We start from the raw sequence: 20720 nt of genomic DNA on the forward strand, positions 1-20720 counted from the left end.
TACGACCGATTCACAACAACAAACATAATTTTTCGTATTTAAAAAAATATAATAAAATATATATACTTTTAAAACAAAACCTAGGTTACCTGGGTAGGTATAATAATGTATATCCTGGCTACAAATGTGTCGAAATCTCATGGACATGACAAACAAACACAGCCATCATCAAACAATCTTCTTGCAATATAATTTCTCTAAATAAAATAACGAATGTTGTTAATATATTATTTTCGGATTAGTTAGAACAAGCTCTTGACAATTGCGTACAACTTAAAGCTATCCAAAACTATGTGAAAGAAAGGTGTGAACATGTACTGCAAAACATAATTTATGCATTGCGCAATAGAATATTTTCATGGGATCCCTGAAACGCGGGTTGCGGGGCGCTAGGCCACAAGCGGTTGGGCGGGCGCGCCGTATGCACGTCTGGGCGGAAAACGAGTTGTGCTGTGATGTGTGACGTTTAGTGTTGTGTGTTATGTAGTCTGTGGTTCCGTAAGGTAAGTGTTCTATTTATTAGAAATGGCTATATTTTTTTTAGAAACATTTTTTAAAAGTAGTTTAAAATGTGTTGGAAATTTTGATAATCGGTGGTATATTTTTTCATAATGTTTTTGATAATAATTCTTAAATATGTATTTAATTATTATTAGTTTAAATTGCATCGTTAATATTTTTTTTATCATTACATTGTTACTATACACTTTAGTAAATAAGTTTTAATTAATACCTCCAACTTTCGTTAAAAAATTTATGTGAAAATTTAGTTTATTATTTTATATCAAATTAATACTTTTCAACTTAAAATTTTAAAATCAAAAGAAGGATTTTAATTAGTAACACTATAATGAGCCTCATTTATATCCATATTTTTTGAAATAGTTATCGTAATAAAAATTAATTATAAAAACGAAATTTTTACTAACTAAAAAAACGTACTAATTAAAGTTAGTATACAATAATTTTAGTCCTTTTTTAACCAGTACATAAAATGAAAATTATTTTTAAATTACTAATTATAATAGCAATTACCTGAGTTTAAAAAATTCGCTTTAATTTTGTTATGAGCTGTATTAAATATTTTTTTCTCTTTTCTCTGTAAGCCAACGTCCCATAGCCCTTTCATGGGAAATATGACAGTTTTTATGCAATTAAATGCAACACATATACATTATTATGAAAATATCAAACAAGTAGGTACTTGTTGGAAATGAAAAAATTTAAAAGCATATTTTTTTTATACATGTGTCTTCACTGAGACATCATGGAACATTACAATCTAGTCTAACTTAAGACTAATAAGTAATTTAAGTCTAACCTAATTTATTAAAAAGGATATTTAACATAAAATAAGAAAATAAAAGAAGAAAGAAAGAAAATAAAGTGTCCAATAATACTACTTACAGTCTCTAATGGAAAGACACTCTGCTCTTGTGTCCTTTTTTTACTCACTGTTTAGCACTTATTACTAACGTGCACTAAAATTAAAAAAAATATTTTCATTGCATAGGCCCACTAAAATTCAGTGCTGGAGTATACCGCTCATTTATATAATTGTTCACCTGTTCGTGATATTATTTGTTATGTAAATTATAATTATTTTGTCCTGATAATCCTGCGGTATTTGCCCAGTCCTCTATCGGTGTCTGGGCATAACACAATTATGGAGATAGCAAACTCCAAATAGTGGTAGTTGTATTCCTACAATCTCTTGTTATTTTCTTCATGAGTTAGTAGTGAAGCGTAAATTTAACAAGAAATTATGTTTAATAATAAACTTATCTTAATATTTTGATTAGTAATACTTTAAAAATCGCTTATACTTATATAGCGATATATGTCAGTATATATTTTATATATCTTTTATTAAATTATATGGTATTAATAGTAGGTTTTGATTTATTATTACTACTTTGTGTTATGTTTGGTAATTTTGAATTATCATAATTACTTTTATATTAAACTAGCTGACCCGGCTAACTTCGTTCCGCCTTAATAATAATATCGTTGTTACTTTAGTTAACTTATTTTAGGATTTCATTAAGGTGATAACTTTTTTTGCAAATAGAGAAATGTTTTATTGCTTGCCATTGCAAAAGAAGAATGGCAGTTTTACACATTAGGCCTCTTCTCTCTATCGCCAATATTGCGATACTGCATGTTAAAGCACTTTCTGCTTTACAACATTTTTTGATGAGGTAACACATGTTTTCGATCAAGATCAAAGCCTGGTTATGCATCTCCTCATTTACCTCAAGTTCGGAATTTCTTGAAGTGACACGAATTCGACGTAAAATAATGCGTAGTTTTGTCAACAAATGTCACCACATGCCGTGAGCATTCGTAAAATTAATTTATTTATTTATTGTTATTCGATAACTTATCCGATATTTTATTACTTATTCTGCTATTCGGAGTGGAGAAAAATCCATCAAAAAAGACATAACTAACATCGGTCCAGCCGATCTCGAGTTATAAGTGTTGTAACAAACACGACTTTCTTTTATATATATAAGATTTGAAATTGTTAGAGCGGTCCACTGTTCTATATTTTCACGTAAATTGAAACTGTAGTACAATATGAATAAAATAGACGTCTAATAATGATCTATAGAAAGAGGACAAGTCTTTGTTTTTAATTTATTTTATTATTATTTATTACTTAAGATGGAACATGGCGTTATATTTGCAGCTCCTTACAAACGTTGTGTTAAAAAAAAACTTGGCGATTAAAAATAGTGGCGGAGAGTTTATTGCCAGTTCTTCTCTTCCGTTCTACGCCCTTGATTTGAGAACTGGCAGTAAATGTAAAAGTAGAAGCATTTAATGGATATTTCTTTTTTGACGTTCATAAGTGTACATTGTGTTACCTATATGAATAAATGATTTTGACTTTTATAATCATCTATTTTCTTTCTATATCCGACGTGTATTTTACGTGACCTCGCGAACTTAAAACTTGTTAGTTATAAAATAAAATTCTTAACGATAACCAACCTTATTTTACATACAGCCTTACAGAACAGACTTTGAAATGTATCCCTTTATATTTTTTGTAAGCTTTGATTCGTACTTTAAGAAAGTTTAAAATCTTTTATACAGTAAATGGAAGGATATTTTATTCAAAGCTTTCACAAATATATTAAAAGAATTCATTTACAAAGAAATGCTTTTATAACTATAGAAATGTCCTTATCGACAAAGAATTTGGGCCAAAATCTGAAAGCGTAAAGAGGATGAATTTAGGACATCCTTTTGTGATTAGGATTTGAAACAAACATCACAATTTTTTTATGTATGTAAGTTATGTTTCTGTGAAAAGAAACCTTTTCGAATGTTTAGCCTACATTAAGGGTCTGTTTTACAATGTACGGATAAGTTCTACATAAATTCCAAATTAGCTATTTACTACTTATTGGTAGGATAAACACTATTGTTACGTTTGAGACTGTCAGATAGCGCTATTCGTCACATAAAGTCCATCATAAGTTATGAGTCCGATGAAGTGTCAAATAGCACAATTTATCTTCCAAATAATGTATGTGGTGCATAGCTATTTGGTACTTTATCCATACATTGTGAAACAGACCCTTAAACTATCTTAGAGCTCAGTTATCATGTTACAGATTTTCATAAGTGTTTGATTGTCCTCATGTCATGTTTGATAGCATAATATTATAAAACAATATATCTCCTTTTGTCTCTTAATATGATTTAACAGCACTCAGAGTCCCCCATTAAGAGTGAATAACTTACGCCATTAAGTAAAGTTTTACAAATGTTAACTATAGATCTCTTGAAGCTATGTTTTTCACTGGTTTGTGATTTAATTAGCCTCTAATTAAGCATTTAATGCTTCGTATATACATAATTAGGATTATTCATGTTCATGTATCGATTATTTAAAAAAAATAAAGCCCGTTTATTTCCAATCATAAATAATAATAATTTTATTTATTGCAAGAATATGGTACAAAAATGTGTAAGGTGGTTCGCATATTCTGCCACACACAATGGCGCGCAAATTTGTCTTTAAAGGAATTTTACATTATTCATTATTAGTCACATGAATTGGTCAGTTCTTATATTATTTGTATTGTACATATCATGACATACTTTATCAAATGTTATATCCACTACAGTACTCGCAAAAGTACATTTTTCCAAAGGTAATACACCAAGTCGCTTTAATTCTTTTGGTAATTTATTGTAAACCTTAATTGCCATACAAAAGGTGTTTTTTGTATTTCCGGATTGTTTTTGGCACAGCCAATTTATCCCCATGTCTACTTCTTAATTAGACTCAAAAATATGTATGTTTCTGTGCACGAATAAGGATATTTCTAAATTACAAATGTACAAGAAAGATTTTTTGTCTTGTAATCCTAATATCCTAACTTCCTATACAGTACTATTTGTCGGAACCCGGGGGGGGGGGGGGGTGGTTCTTTCTTTTCTATCCAGCTTTTTTAGAGGTGCCCTCTTCTCCTTGGAGCTTCATCAGGGTTTATATTATTCTTATGAAATTGGTCCAGTAGCTTAGTCGTCTTTGAGTTTATGTTTATAATAATATTATGACAAGTACAGATTACCGCAATATAATTTCATAACTTTAAGGTACAACGTTAAATAAATCTTGTTTGAAATATGATAGAAGACAAAAAAAAGTTGTGAAGGGCAATAAAAGTCGTGCAAAGGTCGTGATGATTAATTACTGAAGTTGCGCGTATGTCATCCCGTGAGCTAATTACATGTCTAAGTAATCTGTCATCTGTCAATTTGACATAACATTTTTGAAATATGTTATGTCAAATTGTACCACAATAGTAATTAATTAGCCTTTCCCGTAAAATAATGTACCAGGAACCTCATACAAACTTTAGATTTCTTAATTATAAGTTCGAAATGCCGAGCAACAAAAAGCTCTGTATAAAAATAAATCAATATAAACTCATAAAGAGAGGCCTAATTATCAAAAACACGCAAATCAAATATTGATTATATGATCGTTTAATTAAAAACAATGGAAGGTTCTATTTACTAGCAGTTCCCAAATCTAGGGCGCGAAGAAAAGGCAAGAAAGTCCGCACCACTCCTTTTAATCGCCAAGTATGAGGAAAAAATCCATCTTTCGACACTTTGTTCCCAACATGAGATTTTTGGACATGTTACAAACAGAGTCAGAAAGTTTAGAAAAACTCATCGTGACTGGCAGAGTGGAGGACACTTGCTGGACCGATCAAGTGGAGATAGAATCAATAAAGGGGAGAGTAAAAGAAGATGTGCACGGCCTTCAGAAATGAAGAACGGGCTAAAGACGCTGAAGCTTCAGCAGATATGCCGAAATGCACATTTATAATATAGTAACAACAAAACACGACAATTTGAGAAAAAAGTCACAAAACGTAGTACGATTTTCACAAGCGGAAATTGTTTTTACAGAAAGAAAAGCATTTAAAGTTAAGACATCAGGGTTGGGATTATCATTCAGCACTTCGCGAACTGCTTTCACCATACACAATAAACTAAGTCTGAAATAAACACAGATCAATCACTCCCCAGGCGTTGAAGTGAATGCATAACGAATGAAGTATAATTCCTTCACTCAATCTTCAGACGCGGTCTAAATTTAGATAAGTCATCCAGTAATATTACATGAACACAACACATTTTTCATAAACTATTATGGTCTAAGATCCCGATATACAACGACCTTCACCGAGATGCTTATTTAATGAAACGTATATTATATTTATCTAGCTGGCCTGGCGAACATCGTACCGCCTAACAGTCGATTCTTTATTTGTTTAAAATACTTATTCTGCTATTCGGGACACCGGTCTAGCTAGTAAGATAAAAAAAAGAAAATTTATAAGACAACAAATACATTATATCAAAAAATAAAAATTTACCTTCCCGGAACCCCTCCTAGCACTTGAACTTTATTCTATGGTATTAAAGTTCAAATTGACTTTTAAGTATTATTACGAATATTTTGTATGGGAATATAGAAAAGTGTTGTTTTTAGACTTTTTCACTCAATTTTTTTTAATTTTTTCCGTAAGAACCATCCTCGTACTTCAAGGTATGTTATAAAAAAAAATCAGACAAATCGGTTAAGCCGTTTTCATGTTATGTCGTGACAACGAAAAACGGGTTTCATTTTTATATATATAGATTCGGTTTGATTATTAGATTAATTCTATACCAATCGAAAGTTTGAAGCCCATAGAATATGCAAACGTTAGGTTGTTTTTAGTCAATTAATTATTTATGTGTATATTTTTTATGTGACACTAAAGTATATATACATCTTTAGTAAAAAAGAAGGTTATAGTGATACATATATAATACTACCCTGATTAGAAACATTGATTGAAAAAAATTTACTACATGCAATTATAAAAAAATATTTTTTTTTAAATATTAATTAAACATACTCTGGACTGAAATTTGCTAGGTAACCCATATGGGTTATATTTATTGACATATTAAATCTATATATATAAAAGAAAGTCGTGTTTGTTACAACACTTATAACTCGAGAACGGCTGGACCGATTGCCATGGTTTTTGATTTGTTGGATTTGTTTCCGTCCGGAATAGCAGAATAAGCAATAAAATATCAGATTAGCTAACGAATAACAATAAATAAATAAATTAATTTTACGAATGCAAAAACCATATGGTGCCATCTGTTGACAAAACTACGCATCATTTTACGTCGAATTCGTGTCAGTTCAAGAAATTCCGATCTTGAGGTGAATGAGGAGATGCATAACCATGCTTTGATCCTGATCAAAAGATGTTGGATATCAGAAAGTGCTTAACATGCAGTATCGCCATATTGACGCTAGAGAGAAGATGCCTAATGTGTAAAACTACCATTCTTCTTTCGCAATGGCAAGCAATAAAACATTTCTGTATTTGCAAAAAAGTTGTATTAATGTAATATACATTAATAAAATCCTAAAATAAGTTAAATTAAAGTAACAACGATATTACAAGGTTGTAGGGCGGAACGAAGTTAGCCAGGTCAGCTAGTACATATATAAAAATGAAACCCGTTTTCCGTTGTCACGACATCACACGAAATCGGCTCGACCGATTTGTCTGGTTTTTTTTTGTTGTGTTTGTAATTGTCAGGAGAAGGTTCTTATAAAAGAAAAAAAGAAAAACTTTGCGCGGAAAATTAGAAAATTCAAGAATACTTAACCACCATACAATTCGAACTTTTTGGTGTAACCTTATGGCGTTTGACATAACACAACATTGACAGAATGCGTGCTGCAAATATCGTCAAAGAGGATGTAAGAAAAATGAATATCGTTCAAAATAAATGCTTCGATCGGAGTTATTATATTGATAATATAATGATATGCGAACCAGAAAAACAAACAAAGAATGTTGTATAACATAAAGCATTAGAGTAATAAACACTTTATTTCTGAAATATTTTTTAATTCATTATACCAATTTAAAATCAATATTCATAGTTAAGACAGGACAACGTCTGTCGGGTCCGCTAGTTAAATATAAAATACGTTTCATTAAATAAGCATCTCGTTCAAGGTCTTTGTGTATCCACATCTTATACCATTATGTACAACAAAAATACTAAAGATATTGCCAAAGAATACATAATATACAAAAAGGTTCGTAATTTACGAAAGGAAAAAAATTAATAAATATGTAATACCTAATTCGGTGCTTTGTGATGGTGTGTATGTGGGGTGTGCTCATGATGCTTTAATGATTTGGACATTCTGAATACGCCTTTGAAATATATTCCGTGATAGCTTAAACAAGTCAAGGCTTAAATAGCGGTCGTTGTTTAACCGTAAAAAGCTTGCCGATTTAAAAGTGACGGAGATTATTGCCAGTTCTTCCCGTTCAATGCCCTTGATTTGAGGACTGCCAGTAATTTAGAAGCAATAATTATTTACTGACGTTCATAGGTATCTATTAAGTAATCTTATATGAATAAATTCTATTTTTATTTTACTCTTGGGCCGTGGGGTTCAAGTGCACAGACGCTAATTAAAGATTTAAGTTGGCGCTTGGTAGATACTACCGGTGACCACAGCACACGACTGGTATAGTAATACAGCGAGGAAATGCTGCCAGCGTTATAGCTACACTGCCACAGGGACAACACTTTTTAAATTCATCTTAATTTTCTAGTTATTAATTTTTAATTATTATTATTACTATTCTTTTATAATAATATGTTACATATGAAATTGGCGTTTTGTATGGGACGAACAAAAAATGATTTTTTAAAATAGAATATATTTCATTAATCAAAGTATGTAGATACCATTGTTATCTATGCACTTTTGCCATCTAGGTAGTTCTTTGATCCCTATTCTAAAAAAAACATTCGGACGGCAATGAATAACAGCTTTGAAGGTGGTTTGGACTGCCTCATCAGAGTAGATTTTTTACCATGCAAGTATTAATAATAGTATTATTAGATATCGAAGTGTATTAATATCTCATCTCCAGGTACTTGGAAAGTAATTTTTTTAGAGACATTTTCGATAATAAATTTTATTACAGAACTTGCACTATTAATCCATTTTAACCAGAAAATTCAATATCAATTGGCAATTTATAAAAACAGGTATAATCGGATTTAGATTGTATTAGGATAAAACTGTATCACAATTAAATTTCATGCAAATGATTTTATTCACGTGCTTTAATACTTTTATATGCGATCGAATGAAGGGCAGACGAGGTGAGGTATTTACGAAGTTATATTTTAAGGGTAAACTGTGACTTCAAAGAGCGAGCATTAACGCCCATTAACTGGAAAGATTGTTGACTTTTTTTATGTAAGAGGAGGAAAACGGGCAGAAAGCTCATCTGATGTTAAGTGATACCGCCACCCATGGACACTCTTAATGCCAGAGGGCTCGCGTGTGCGTTGCCGGTCGTTTAAAAATTGAAAGACCCAAAGTCGAATTGGTTCGGTAATACTTCAGTTGGCAGCTGGTTCCAAATAGTGGTGTTTCGCGGTAATGACTGCCTTAAAAATTGTTTTTGCATCACTATTTATTTATACCCACCGTATTTTCTAGGAGAGATACGACCTCCAATTGTTTAAAGAAATAGTATACTCCGGCTCCGTCCCTTAGGCTATACTATAGTTATACTATAGTTTTGTGTTTTAAGTGTTTATTATGCTTTTTGTTACTGTACTAGTAAAGTAGTGGCCTCTTCTAGCTGTGGATATTTTATATATAAGAATATATATATATATATTGTATTAATAAATAAAATCATACATTCTTAAAACTCAGGGATAATGTAGTATTATTACCATTCTTGGTATTACAAGAATTGTCGTGGAGCACTACATGTAGAAAATAATAAAATATAGCTTCAATGCTCTAACGCTAAGCCGGGCTCGTAGAAGGATAATAGCTACAATGCTACAACAGTTGCATAAGAAGCCAAAATTTGCTACGCCGTAGTGTTTTCTCTACGTTCAAAATCTAAACATTTAAATTGTTATTTTCAAAATCAGTGGCGCTACAACCTTTTTCTGTCTGGGCCTCAGATTTCTGTATCTGTTTCATGATCATTGGTCAATCTAATATTAGCCTCGTGTGCCAGACACACGACGTCGACTTTTTGGGTCTTAGGCAAGCCGGTGTAGGAGCGAGTGGTTTATAGGCGCACTTAGAAAGTCCATTGGTGCACTGCCGGGGATCGAACCTACGACCTCAGGGATGAGAGTCTCATTATTTAAAACAATAACGAAACATTAAGTATCTTTTAAATGCAGTTACAGCCAGTTGAACAAAGTCGTAAACTTTTTTTTTTTTCTATTGTGTATGTAAGTATTTATTACATTCCTTTTCTTTGATTTTTTGCGACTGAGGCGCAAACTAGCTGCTGTGGTCTCTGGCAGAATGACCAGCGCTGTGGAACAATCGGCTATTCGGCATAATGCTGAGCCAATGCCAATTACAGCCACAGCACACACGCATTAAACACTTGAAACGAACCGAATGGGAAAAAGGAATTTTTTATTGTTTTTGATATGTTTCATTTTATTTTTTTCTTTGATGTTATTTTGTGTGTTTTTGTTTGTAATTTATGTTATATCTATGGCTATGTACTTAACAAAATAAAGTACGAAAGTAATAATTTAATATAAAATGTAAACAAAAATAGTATGTGTTGAAAGGTAGGTGATACCTACATATTGTTTCCGGAAGTTAAAAAATTCACTTGGTTATCAAAACACTAGTGTTAGCCAGTTTAACACAACTATTGTTGCGTATAAAGATGTTACTTTGAATGCGTGTTTAAATCTATATTCTGATAAATGGACCTGTTATCTCTAAGCCGTATCTAAAGGAAAAGCAATAAGGTTCTCTTGAATAGTTTTTATTGCTCTCCTATCTTTAAGTGTCCATTCAATGGCCGTTTGATAACTCTAACAGGTCAACGCGTATTCATAGGTCAGTAGCTTAATAACATTAGATCTTTTGATTCAAACTAGCGTCAATAGATGGCGTTATTAGAGCAGTGTTAGTGGCTTCAGCATGCGACTCTCATCCCTGAGGTCGTAGCTTCGATCCCCAGCTGTGAGCCAATGGATTTGCTTTCTGCGCATTTAACATTTATTTTGCTCGAACGGTGAAGGAAATTTGACCCAAAAAATCGACGGCGAGGCGCACAGGAGGCTGATCACCTACTTGCCTTTTAGATTGACATGAAACAGATACAGAAATCTGAGGCCCAGACCTAAAAAGGTTACAGCGCCATTGATTTTTTTAAGTATTTTATTTTTAGGTAGCGTTATCATATTATTCAGTAAATTGCTATTAACTTGATGTGGAAAGCTCTCGAAACGTGTTATGTAAATAATATAATCAATTCTTCTTTATATCCGTCGAATGAGTTATTTAAATGTGTAGTACACGCGTAATCATGTATGTTGAGTCAATTGTCAATTTAGTGTCATTTGTCATTGTCTCTCACAATTATTTGACGTTTGTGTTTTGTTATTCCCTTGAAATTGTTTGACAAGAGAGAACATTTTTTCTATTTAGTAAAAAAGGTAGAAATCCTCCTTTGAAAATATAAGTGCCTTCTTGCCGTCCGCTCCTTTTCAACAAAATCTTTATATTTCTGTCTTTTCACATAATACCAGCATAAGTTATAATTACTATCTATTGAAGAAAGCTGTACAAAATCAGTCTGGCGGTTTTTGAGTTTATTGCGTTCATACAGACGTAGTCAGAGGACTTTATTATGTAATATATACTAAGGCAATCTTATTATATTATATAATTTTACATGTCATATGTTTACTTAACTAATAATAAAAACGCCTTTTATTTCAGATACTATTACAAAGTGCCTTTTTTTGGCAAAGGTCTCCAAATACCGCCATTCCTGACTGCACTAACAGCACTATTCCATTCTCTGCCATGTATCACCTGCTGTTTCCTTAATCCACCTTCTAAATTTTGTCTTTTTCTTTTGCGTGTACTGTACCTTGAGTACCAGTTTCATACTTTCTTGGTCCACCTTCTAAATTTTGTCTTTTTCTTTTGCGTGTACTGTACCTTGAGTACCAGTTTAATACTTTCTTGGTCCACTTTTCTGGTCCTCATGCCACGTGCCCCGCCCATTTCCACTTATGTTTATTTATTTTAAATCTAACATCTGCTATTCTTGTTCTTCTTAATGATGTATTCTTTATTTTATCTGTTCCTTTCTCCTTTATCATGTCCCATTGATCTTTGACCCCCTAACTACATTAAAATAAACATTTGGCGGATTTATTAAGCAAATTCACGTTTTACCACAGTTAGTAGTTTTAGTACCACAAACTTATTTCGTTTTATGAAAAAGCTGTGTTATATTATATACATAGAATATACCTAACACACGCCACCCCTGATCAGCATTTAACTAAATTACGTCGCGGCAGCCCACAGAACCGCAAAACGAATTTAGTCTTTTATTGAGTTACTAAATCTACGCTCATCCAGCTTAATGATGTTGGACCAAGTTTTATTATAAAAAAACTTTATATATAATATCATGTATGGGTTATGCAGGTCAAGCCAATCTCCTAAAACCTCCCCTTGTTCATTATCAGTATATTAAATTATAAAAGATTGTCAACCCTCAGCACATTGATACAAGCACCTATGAACAAACATAACATACACCAAGAGATTATTAAAAAAACGATTGAAAGTGTGAGGGTAGCTACTATTCATATCCAGCTCGTTTATTAGAATGCTCTGGACATCGGTGAGTTTTGGTCAAAACGCGTTCTTCTGAAAGGAGGGACAAATGGGATACCTGGAGATTATCTAGAGGGTACACGAAATTTATATTTCATTAAAAGGTTGAGGCAATCAACCAGATTTAAAATATCTTAAATGTAAACGTTATATCAATTAATTTTGTACGATTCTCCAATAACAAACAGAAGTTTCAATGACTTGATTCCCCCACACTCTTGGATCTTCCGTAGCCAAGACAGTTTTGCGGTTACTCGCAATTGTGCCCATCATTACGGTCTGCAAAGATCGATACTGCTGACTGGCGATACTGGAGCCCAGAAATGAGACTTTCCTCTGCTTGAAGGTACAGACAATATCTACCTTTTTACTTAAGAACTTCATGGTTTGTAACTTTCTATTTTTAGAAACTTACTACACATTAAACATTATTTATACACTAGATGACCCGGTGATCTTCGTATCACCTACGTGTTAAAAATTAATACAAACATTTCTTAAACCGACCAAAGATATTCGATCTACTACAGCTATGAAGCACAAGTTTCTTTCAACTTACATGACAAACACTTCAAAAATATCCTTTAGCACAGTTTGTATTACAAAATTCAATTGTTGATTTTAGTATGTTTTTTCACTTATTATTTATGTTTCCCACCATTTAAACCTTCCCTGAACTTCGAGGAGTATTCCAAGATCATAATTAGCCAAATCGGTCCAGCCATTCTCGAGTTTTAGCAAGTCACGTGAACAGCAATTTTTTATGCATACGGATTAAACCACAACGAAGTAAACATACACCTTCATCAGCACCCCACTCGCACAATTAAAAATGTAATGTAATGCATACAACAAACTAGGTCAAAGACAAATTCTTACGACTTTGCATAAACTATTTGGCGGGAGTTATCTCCGCTCTTCAGTGAAGCATTAAGCTCACTGCGTCGTCGGACATAAGCTCGAAATATTTACGTAAAGCGTTGCTGTGATGTGCTCTAGCTTTCTATAGAGATTAGATTCTTCACTGGCAAAACGCCATAATGTTTTTAAACGTTATTTTAAAGTATCGCTACGCTGGATGCATTTGTAACTGGTGGATTTTTCTGGCGGATCGTGACAATGTGAGTTTAACTTTAAAACTAATAACTTCAAAAGTGGTGACGTTTGACACATGATGATAGTTGACAGGTGACATTTGATCATGTTTATACTATGCGCTGTGGCATGGTGCGGGTGACAGTTGCAATTTCATTTTATTTGTAGACTAGAACATTCTGGATTGGTTAAATTTGCGTTCCTTCAGTAATTAATAATATATTACGAATGTGGTACAGCTGAAATACTAAGTCATAATTTGTAAATCGCGGCAACTTTCAAGAGTGAAACCAAAAATTAAGCAATTGCACTCGCATCTTGCTACAGCGCACATACATAGGTTTATGTAAAAATATTTATCCGAATGAAATCTATTCACGAATGTAAATTGTCAAAGTGATGATTGGCGGGTTTTTGTCATAGGGAAATTAAAAAGTACTTCCTTAGGATGAAACGTTTTTACATCACAAACAGTAAGAGTGGTCTTGCTGGTCTATATTTCAGACAACACAGGTGCAAATTGGCTTAAAAGAAGATATAAAATAGTAAAAATACTATTATACCATTAACATACTATTTCGAAAAAAAAATAAAAATCAGTGGCGCTACAACATCTTTAGATCTAGGCCTAAGATTTCTGTATCTGTTTCATGATGATTTTTCACATCCTTCACCTTCGAGCAAATGTTAAATGCGCACATAGAAAGAAAGTCCATTGGTTCACAGCCGAGGATCGAACCTATGACCTCAGGTATGAGAGTAGCACGCTGAAGCCACTAGGCCAACACTGCTCCTTTTTCTCAATAACACTACATTAACTTATAAACTATAAGAACATGTTTAAAATGATATTCTTACTCATACATACTTATATTCTGCTTTATGCCTATATTTAAAAATTTATATCAAAATTGTATTGTTGACTGGGAATGAAATGGGAAGCTTAAAATGAAACAAATTTTTAAATACACGATCAAAAAGAGGTGTCACGACCGATGTTAACTCATTGGATTTTGACAACTCAATCATGACAGTTGTACACGCGCTGTATCTGTGGAGCGATCCACAGATGAAAAATTCATATCAATTATTTTTTACACAATATGTACAATATTTACACTCGTGTTATTGCATCGTTTAATAAACATCGTTATTAATTCAGAGCGATTTTTAAACGATTACAGGCCTTATTTAAAATAAATATTATAATTAGATTATTTATATTATGATAACTATAGTTTATTTTAGGAAATCTAGACGAACTATTATGTATTTACGAACTAATAAGACTCTTTCAAGAATAGAGCGTACCAATTCTTAAAGGCCAGCAACGCACTCGTGACCCCTCTGGTATTAATTGTCCTTACTTAACATCAGGTGAGCCTACTGCCTCCAGTGTTTAGAAAAATCTACGCCGGATGTCAAAAACATATAATATTTTTACATCTGAAAGTCTGTGTTAAGTTTAACTTGAAGTAAAAACTCCTTTTCAAAAATTCCTATATTCGCAGCTAATCATTTCTTTATTCGCGGATCTAATCAGTACATACATCATAATAAAAAGGATTGCTATAGGTATCCAAACCAATATTCTTTGCAAACGCCGTCAAATGGACTAATAAAAAAGTAAAATAGACCTTATTACGAAATCGCCTAAAGTATGTTGTCAAATGACATCGCCGCTGTATTGACTTCGGACTTTTTATAAGCCGCCGACGCCGCGATCGGTTTATGGGACGAAGTCTTATTTTTAAGAGGCAAATTGCTAATGCCTATTCGAATATCAGTCTGAATTGAAGGAGCTTTTAAAAACTGCCAAGCAGGAAAAAAACAAAATTCTTTAAACCTTTGGCTAAGCCTGAAGATAGTAATTAATCAATTTAATCAAAAACTTCAAATCAATAGATTTTTGAAGTTATACTTCTTTAGGCGTGTTTTGCAAAATTGATGAGAGTGAAATTTTACGATTCGCGCGCACCGTGACACAAAATTAACAGAATGAAGTTGCCTACGGAAGATGCTACGGCATTGGACATAATTTTAAAACAACATTCGAATAATAATATAATTTATGTTACGTCTTAATGTAAGAGAATAATAATTAATACCTTTTTATTTATTTAATTTTTCAAATGTAAACTGAACTTTATTGACTATAATGACTCCTTTTCCAGTCTTTTATTATTTAATTGTAATTAATTATTTGCATGCAATCAAAAACTATTTTTAATAAAGAAGAAGAAGTATAACTTCTTACGCGCGTACATATTAGTACACGCACCCTTTTTTGCATATATTGACGTAAGATGGACGGAGAAGACTGACAAAGAATTCTCCATCATTATTTAAAATCGAAAAGTTTTTGTTTTTATCGTGTTAATAAGGAGCTTCCACCAACTACAGTAGAATTGTAACGTAAACTAATTAAATTAGTGGCGCTACAACCTTAGGTCTAGGCCTCAGATTTCTGTATCTGTTTACGATCATTTTTCAATCAAATAGGCCTCTACCTGATACACTCCGTCGACTTTTTGGGTCCAAGACAAGCCAGTTTCCTCACGATAATATCCTTCGTACAAACGAGTGTTAAATGCGCAGATAGACAGAAAGTCCATTGGTGCTCAGACGGGGATCGAACCTTAGGGATGATAGTTGCACGCTGAAGCATTAGACCAACACTGCTCTAACGATGAGCTACCAAAAAAAAGTATTTTTCACAAAGAAGCCAGGTGTCAAAGATTTTTTACTACCTGGAAACATGACGTAATGCAAGCACTCACATTAAGTCTAAATTTAGTACACACTTTGGAATCAGTTTTAGCTGAACTAAATCCCATTGAAACACTTTCCACGTCATCTGTTAGACCGTGACCCATTTTAATTCTGAACACTTTAGTATTGTTATGCGCGTGGAATATATCTGACTGTGTAAAAGAGGTCGGATGTTGTGTCTTGTTATTCTTTTTGAATATATTGTTTAATGAATTAGTTAACTTTCAGACTACTAGATGGCGGTTGTGGCATTTAAAAGCGGGTTTATTTTACTTAGTCCATTAAATTAAAAGTCTTACCGAAAAAAAAGATCTGTAGGAGACCTCGACATGACCTAACGGATCTGGATGATCCAATCACCGTAACTAAAGACAAATTAAAAGCGCGGCAAAGCAAAGTCAAAATCAGGTAAAGGTCCAAGCAGCAAAAGAAGCAGGGAAAACCGCCTTCACCGATGACTGACCATGCGTCATACTCGTGAACGCGTGCTCATCAGCGATCATGTGTGGTGACCGGTCGTACTTGAATTCGTGTATGCGGTGCTGTTAGTTATTTCGACTATGTCTTTGCGTGTTGTTCCCACGAGAATGTAAGTGCGTGCTCCTATTTCCTCATGCCTTCTTCTGATAGAGGACAAATATTTGGTTTTTATTTAAAACAAAAATCTTGGCGATTAAAAAGAGTGGCGGAGAGTCTATTGCCAGTTCTTCTCTTCCGTTCTACGCCCTTGATTTGAGAACTGGCAGTACATCTAAAATTAAAAGCATTTCATATATATTTATTTTTTGACGTTCATAAGTGTACATTGTGTTATCTATATGAATAAATCATTTTGAATTTTGAATGATTTCTTAGTCAAAAGAAAATAAATATATGAATATATCCAATTCAAACAATCCCCTGTCATATTATATTACCCTGTTGGGTAACTTAATACAAGTTTCCTGAAACTTTAATGAATAGAACGTTTCTTATTCCGTAAGTTGTGTCGTCACAATTCAATTGGCCCTTCACAGCCTGACCTATCTCATTTTCCACCCCTTCATTGAAAAAGTACTTTTATTACATTCAATAGTCCTCAAGAATTCCTTTTATGTGTGTCTACGTATCCTTAAAGTTACTTATTGTCAAAGCTACTATTATTTTATAAGAAGATAATATAGTAAAAAACACTGGCGGTCAATCCTTTTTGGACTGGGCCTTAGATTTCTGTGTTTGTTTCGTGATATTTCGAATATACTACCATATGAGGAGTGTCTACCCAAAAAGTTATATCTACATGTTAAGTAAAATTTTAGGAAACAATAGAATAGTGAAATAAAGAACCAAGCTATAATGTAATCGTTTTTTTTTCTCTATGGAGGGAACTAAGTTACCCGTAGTACAATTTTTTACCCTCTACACACAGAATTTTAAGAGATAAAAAAAAAGTATCTTGTATTTATTGTCTTATGGTCAGACACCTAATAAAATATAACCTTATGGTTGGACTCAATTGTAAATATAACCTTATGATTGGACTCATTTGTAAATATAGCTTAATTTAAGCTTAATAAGTATTTATTTCACAAATGTAACCTTTTGTACGGTTTTATTTGCGAGTTTATGAATTTGTATGTAAATTAAAAGCTTTTTGGTCAAAATTTAAATCTTTTGCAAAAAAGTTAAAAAGTTACAGCGTTTTGGTCAGTCATACTGTCTTTAAGTCACATTTTATATAATAAAGAAAGCGTTTTGGACAATTTTATTTAGTCGGGATTGTACTTTTTAATGTACTGACCCAGAATCAAGAAAAAAATCATATTTCTATTTTTGTAGATATAACCTTTTGCGTGGACACTCCTGCAGCTAAGTTTCATTATCAGAAGTCAAGGCAGAATAAAAAATACCATCTGTATCACCTCGAAGTCCGTCGTTCCACAACTGAGCGTTTCTTAAGGCAGTTTTACCGCGCACCAACACTATGTGGAAAAAATTGTCCACTGAAGTATTTCCGAACCAATTTGACTTAGGGTCCTTCTGAAAAGCCCGGCAACGCACTTGCGAGCCTTCTGCCTGTGTACATGCCCGTTTGCCTCCTAAATAATTAATTATTATATATATTGACTATTTAAACGAAGTTTAAAAAAGTAAGAAAGTAGGTACCTTGATTGATAATCCCTTAATTTTTTTTTATTAGGAAAAATAATCGTAAATTAGTGTCGTATTAACGAGTTTTCTTATGAACAGTTTTCTCATGGTTTTAATGCTGGATGTGTAATATTCTTACTCGAACGAGATAATATTACACATCCGGCATTCAAACCTACAACCTCGGTGTTAAAAATCACACGCTTAACAAGTCATATAAAAACTCTACCCTACTTTCATATCTAGGTATATGTTTTAGATTTTCATTTTACGTTTTCATTTCCAGCATTCACATAGAACAAAACGACATATTAATATGCTAGTTCCATTATGCCTCATTTTTCCTTCAATAGCGAATTGTCATACAAAGGAAAATTCTAGATGCGAGGAAAACTTTGGGGAATTTTCCTCAGAGCATTATGTTTATTGTCCGAATAAATTGTTTGTATTTTGTGATAAGACTCATTTTCTTTTGTTAGGAAAATTTCAATTTGGATAATACTTGTTTTTGTCTTGCTAATTATCACTTATTTTTTGATTGCTAACAAGTAAGAGTGTAATAATTGTAATTATAATAAAAGTGTATCGATATATTATTATAATATAGAACAGGCAGGAGGCTTATCTGATGTTAATGCCGCCCATGGACACTCTCAATTGCAGAGGGCTTGCGAGTGCGTTGCTGGTCCTTTAAGAATTGTTACGCTCTTTTCTTGAAGGTAAGTCGAATTTGTTCGGAAATACTTCAGTGGGCAGCTGGTTCCACATAGTGGTGGTACGCGACAAAAACATCCTTAAAAAACACTCAGTTGTGGAACGACGGACTAGGCGTCCGTCGTTCCACAACTGAGTGTTTGACAAGAAAAAGATGGCGCGTAAGAACTTTCATTCCAATGCCGTTAAAGAAGTTTGACTTCAAAAAGCAACATGGCGCGTAACGGAAAAATGTGACGCGTAACGAAAAAATGTTACACTAAATTTTTTTCCAACCCCGATAAAGAAGTTTCACTTCAATAAATCAATGCGGTATGTGAATATGTTTCAGTAATAATTAAAAATACCATTGTACAATAAATTACGTTGCGTAGAGATTTTATTAAAATAGTACAAAAAAACATCATCCCCATAATTAAAGGCAAGAATGTTCCAGATAGGAGTGAATGATTACAGTTAGTCCCCTCAAGACTGGGTACGTGACTCTATTAGTAGATTAATTGGACCTCAGAAATTCCGCCGGGGCCTACTCCATCGCCCACTAATATTACAGAAGTCTACGGGTTTTTTCATTTCCTAAAGAAATTATTTTATTATCATTTAATAGAATATAAGACACCGGAAATAGAGAAGATGAGCACAATAGACTTGCGTTATTATTTTCTATTTATTTAAAAAAAGGGTGCGTGTACTTATGTACGCGCGTAACAAGTTATACTTCTTTGGCATAATTAAAAATAGTTTTTGATTGCATGCAAATAATTAATTACAATTAAATAATCAAAGATTGGAAAAGGAGTCATTATATTCAATAAAGCTCAGTTGACATTTGAAAATATTTATTATTATTTTCTCATATTAATTAATATTGATTTAAATATTCAATTTAAATCACTTCTGATTATAATTCAGACGCACATATAAAATTCGCACTTATATAATGAAAACAAAATGAAAACACGTGATTTAAATGTAGAAACTCAAAGCTTGTGGATAGATTATAAATATAAATACACATGGTGTGCGTGCCAACATGCGCCACTAACTTCATACTGATAATTTTGTGTAACGGTGCGCGCGCATCGTAAAATTTCACTCTCATCAATTTTTCATAACGTGCCTAAAGAAGTATAACTTCAAAAATTTAAAAAATATATCTATTTATCAAAGAAACTTTGCATGGTGTTTCTTAGTTAGTTTAATACTTTTGACTTGTACCTTTATCAATTACTAGCTGATCCGGCTAACGTCGTTTTGCCATGTGTATCATTTATGGTTATTGTGCCTCACTCGACATAGATAGGTATAGTGTGTCGCGGACTTTTTTGTAGATATTTATAAGATCTACAATCACTTTACATTTTATGGTTCTATCTTTAATAGTTTAGGCAGGGTACGCAAAATAAGTAACTTTTTTGGTTGATTTTTTACACCTTGTGTCCGAAAAACCCTAATATCTTACGGAACCCTATTTTTGTTCAAAATTAAATATAGCCTATATTACTCGTGGATAATGTAGCTTTCGAATGGTGAAAGAATTTTTAAAATCGGTCCAGTAGTTTATGAGCCTATTCATTACAATCAAACAAACAAACAAACAAAGTTTTCCTCTTTATAATATTAGTGTAGATTATCATTTTATATCGATATCAATATTGTAATATTCAGTTGTGTTGTGTGATGGTGTGAAAGTTATGAACATGTTTACTATTGTTCTCATTGACTT

The 20720-nt window shown here is 32.7% G+C and overlaps 1 protein-coding gene across 1 annotated transcript in view; it reads left to right on the plus strand.

Moving 5' to 3' along the window:
- The first annotated feature begins 405 nt into the window (after window positions 1-405).
- Window positions 406-20720, plus strand: part of LOC125061905 (leucine-rich repeat-containing protein 24-like) — a 35782-nt gene continuing 15467 nt past the window's right edge. Inside the window, exon 1 of the mRNA XM_047667542.1 lies at window positions 406-503. The gene's annotated coding sequence lies outside the window, so the exon portion shown is untranslated. The remainder of the gene's footprint in view (window positions 504-20720) is intronic.

This window comes from Pieris napi, chromosome 24 (assembly GCF_905475465.1).
Source record: "Pieris napi chromosome 24, ilPieNapi1.2, whole genome shotgun sequence".
In the NCBI taxonomy this organism is placed as follows: Eukaryota; Metazoa; Arthropoda; class Insecta; order Lepidoptera; family Pieridae; genus Pieris; species Pieris napi.